The 4,528-nt window shown below is 40.7% G+C and overlaps 1 long non-coding RNA gene across 1 annotated transcript in view; it reads right to left on the reverse strand.

Moving 5' to 3' along the window:
• Positions 1 to 4,528, reverse strand: part of LOC101860266 — a 16,400-nt gene that overhangs the window by 10,768 nt on the left and 1,104 nt on the right. The window lies entirely within an intron of this gene.

The raw sequence follows: 4,528 nt of genomic DNA on the forward strand, positions 1-4,528 counted from the left end.
TGTGCGCTTCATCTTTCTTGTCAGATCTCCCACCTTCAACATCCCTGATCCGTTTTCTTACTGTTTGAATTGATGGGGCTCTATTCCCTATTACTTTTCATAGATCAACATCAGTTTTAACTGCAGTCTTGCCGAGAAGAGTTGAACATTTGATCACAACTCGGACACCGTAGCGTGAGAAGGTTGCATCAATGTTTTGCTCAGCCATTTTCCTTGGATTTGCCTTGCACAAAGTGCACAAGAACACCACACTTGTCAGGGCCCACCCGGGCTGAGAGGGATACAACATCCCAACAGAAAGACCGAGATACTTGATCAAAATTCTCCCCACTCGAGAATCGAACTTGAGTCTCCTGCCACTACGCCACAGACGCCATTCGGCCCTGCCTGTCAGGACCAAATCGGTCTTAACCCGATTAAGTTGCTGCAGACTGTATAGGCCTAGTTTTGAGTATTTCTCTCAAGAAAATAAATGCGAAAAAAATCATTATGCGCAAACAACGGCTTCTTCGGCGGGAGAGAAATTTACTCACACGCACCTTTTAAAGGAACTAACATTGTACTCTGCGGATTATGAAAATTAAAAAAATTATATTTACGTATGTACGAGGACACAGATCCTGGTTTTTGAGGAACAAAAGCTCTTCATAATATCATAGTCTTGGTGCGTAAATGCCTTGAGTTCTAGCATCAGAAACTTTTCCGCGTTCAACCTTTTTATACATGTACTCCTTTCTGAGCGTGCATCTTAAATTATTACTTTTTTTATTATGCATTTCCGACAATTTCTTGTCAAAACTTTGCCCATATACAACTGAATTGTTGAAAGCGCTGTCTCTTACAATTTGATTGCAATAGTATTCAGATTTTGTTTTCCACAAACACTCATACCGTTTGTATCTCAGTATGTATTCATAGATATAGATCTTTCTAGCTGGCTAGCTCACGCAAAGAATAAAACACCAAACGTCTGATAGCAGTGATTCGTATCAAGTTTCACCAGAATTTGACGTTAATGAAGATTCTGAAGTCAGATTTGCAAAATTTTGACTTTTGCACCCTTCTGTTTTAAGCGTCGGGTAACCCGATCTGCAATCCGACAGATAATTTTCAGGATGGTTCTGAATTCAAGCAATCTCACGATTTGTTGAGATTTCTAACCGAGCAGTCCGGATTTTTGTCTCGTGTGATCTCAAGACTGTCTTAAGATCATCTTGAGATCGCGTTTAGTTGGTCTTGAGACCATCTCAAAATGGGTGCACCCTTTTAAGTAGTGAGCGGCGGGTTTCAGAGGGATAGTACGTCACATCAGAAAGACCGAGATACTCGATAAAAAATTCATTCTACCCCACGGGAATTGAATGCAGGTCGTCAGTGAGCGACGGTGAAGCTCTTAACTGCTACACCTCAGGTAAAACTACATGCCGGTACAGTAGACTCCGCTTGTGTGGAACTCGCTCGAGGTTAATCTTCGTTTTAAATTGATTTTTTCCTCAGGTCCTAGCACCTCTTCTTCTTTAGAAGTCCAAAACGGTTAAGTTGAACTTCGGTTTGGTTGATCTTTTCTTTTCACTCCCCCGACAACATCAAATCATCCGTACTTGACTGTATATTATGCCAACGTTATACTTACTGTAGTCTGCTTTGAAGTGAGGGCTTCTGCAGTTTGTGATAAGTTGGTAGGTATGTACATGTATCATTTATACATAAACTCGTGCGAAAATTCATTATAGCGACCCGCAAAAACATTGACTGAACGATTGCATGTTGTCTTTGTACGTGTGACGAGTCATTTCCCAACGTAAATAAAAGGAGTATAGAACACCACAGGGTAACTACTCGTATGTCGTGCACAATGGAAATCAGTATACTTTGTCCAGCATGACCAAACTTCCAATCATGAAAACCTGCGATCAATGAGTCATTACATATTGTGTTTAAAGGGTGTTCTATCTCTCCGAAATTTGGCAATAACACTTCTTAACCCTATCAATACGCCCTGGGGTCATTTTGTACCTCTGGGGTTGTATTCTTCACGTTTTAGAATACTTCTAGTGTGAAGATCTCTTTGAAACTTTCAGTAGTATTTCTTTAAAAATGTATTTAGACAGACTGTTATGCAAAGCGTACGGATCGGATTACTGAGTAAATTTCCTCTTTGAAGGTGGTGGCACCGAGTTCCCTACGTCCAATGGATACAATAGTAAAACACGACGTACGGATAGGATTAAAATGTCGACGTGGGTGGTGCAGTGGTTAGGCGAGGTGTAGCAAACCCACTGGAGAAAAGAAAAGGCTATGATTACAAATAGTGGCAGTGTTATGTGTACTGCCGTGTAATGAATCATCATCATCATCATCATCATCATCATCATCATCATCATCATCATCATCATCTTTATCATCATCATCATGCAGATTTCTACGGTAAGCCAACTCTGCAGCTTTCAATTGAAATGTTGTAGTTTCTCAGGATTCCGTTGACACCTTCAATAGATCTATATCTTTTGCCTGGCCTACTTCTTCCTTTGCAGCCTTAGTACTTGGTATTATTATAAGCTTTATAAGCTCTTTAGGCTGACTGACTATTAGGTGACATTCGTAAGAGCTGGTCAAACCATTTAATTTTGTTTCTTGGTTTTTCTATCAAATGCAGACACTACTCCAGGCCAAGAGTTGCTCTTACAGCTTCATGCCCCCGCTGTCTCTTCTTCTAATGTTTTGGGTTTTTGCGGCGACATATTTTCATCTCGCATGCAATAATTTTGCTTTCGTCGGTTTTACTTAGTGTCCAAGCCTAGCATTGGTAGCAGAATTTATGTATAATAGTGGAGTAATAAACTGTCTTTTTATGCTCATAGAGATGTTTGGATGAGATAGAAGGGTTGCTAGCTGATAGGTGACGGTGTTGGCTTTCTGAGTTCGAATTAATTGTTTTTCTCTATGTATGGGCCCACTTCCAGTAAAATGTTGCCAAGACATTTAAACTCTTTGACCTGTTTTAGTTGATTGTTGTTCCTTTGAATGTTCAGGGGACTATGATTTCAGCTGACTTTCATGAGTTTTGTTTTTGGTGTGCATATTCTCACGTCACATTTCTCACAGCCGTGGTTGAGTTCGATATATGTCTTTGGGGGCTTTGTTGGTTTGGATGAATAGCAAATTAGCCGTCTGCAAATACAAGTTGATTTAGACTTTCTGGGGCTTTGGTTTGTGTCGTGCGTTATTTTGTCTATACAGACTTTGAAAAGAAGGGTGAGTAAACGGTATCCCTGTCGTACTCCTAAAATACCAGTTTGTGTTTCCGTCTTGTGGTCATACTGGGCTTCTGCTGTTGGCGCATATAGCTCTGATCATCATCATCATCATCAATGCCGTTCACCCCTGGCAGGGTATAGGCCACATACAAGCCCCTTCCATTTATCTCTGTTCTGAGCCATCCTTCCAAGCTCGTTCCAAATGAGCTTCCTGCCCTTGTATTTTCTTCTACTTACCTACCCTAAATTACAAGGAGCCAACGGCATTTTACATGACGTTCCTTTCTCATTTGTTGTTGTTATCGATCCAGCAACAGTTGGGCTCTTGCCCTTCTTTACAATGCCACGTAGTAATAAGTGCAGCTTTGCTACAGTTGTTGTAATGTTCCATACAGTGTGTTGTCAATGTTAGGTCTCGGAGGGAGAAGGGTAGCTCTGATGTTATTTAGGGCTGTGCAGTGGAACAGGTGGTGATCCACAGTCTCATAATTATGCAGAGTCACACAAGGGACACATTGGGGGAAGTTCTGGGTTTATTCTGTTCAGGTGGAAGTTGAGCTGTACATTATGTTCTGTTTGTAGGCGGAAGATCGTGGTCTGTTTCTTTCTCTGTAGGTGGTTGATATTGTCCTTCCTTTTTGTTGTGGTAATATTAGGTTTGAAAACTGCTCTGCCTGTCTTTCCCAGGGCCCATCTGTTCATCCAATCTTGTTTGTTGTTGCTTTTAATGATTTGTTTTGCAGTGTTGTATGAAGTTGGAATGTTGGGCTGTTCCTGTCTAGATCCCCGTTTGGCAAGTGTGTCTGCTCTTTCATTTCCAGGTATGTTTGAGTGTCTGGGGACCTACTGCATTACCAGGTTGATGTCACAGAATGTTATCAGACGATGTGAGCCAAACAGTAATATATGAGTCAAATCTTGGTTTAGATGATGGTTCTTTTCTATCGCTTGCAAGACTGTCAGTGACGCAGTGAAAATCACAATACTCTGTGCTTTTCAAGAATGAGTGTCAAAAACTGTACGGAGGTGGTACAGTCCTTTTTCATTTAAAACTGTTTACATTTGTCAATTTAGTTAGATAAAACAAGATATAAATCTTTTTTTTTCTAGAGCGAGCACACCCATTATACACAAAAAATGGCAGTTTATAAACATCAGTTTTCTGAAGATCCTGGGAAAGCAAGACAAAATGTCAACAAAATGTATTTCAAAAGGTTTTCATGCTTCCGCACCTGCACACCGGAACACAAATTCTGTCGAACGCCTCTCCC

The sequence above is a fragment of the Aplysia californica genome, unplaced genomic scaffold, assembly GCF_000002075.1.
Source record: "Aplysia californica isolate F4 #8 unplaced genomic scaffold, AplCal3.0 scaffold00367, whole genome shotgun sequence".
Taxonomy (NCBI): domain Eukaryota; kingdom Metazoa; phylum Mollusca; class Gastropoda; order Aplysiida; family Aplysiidae; genus Aplysia; species Aplysia californica.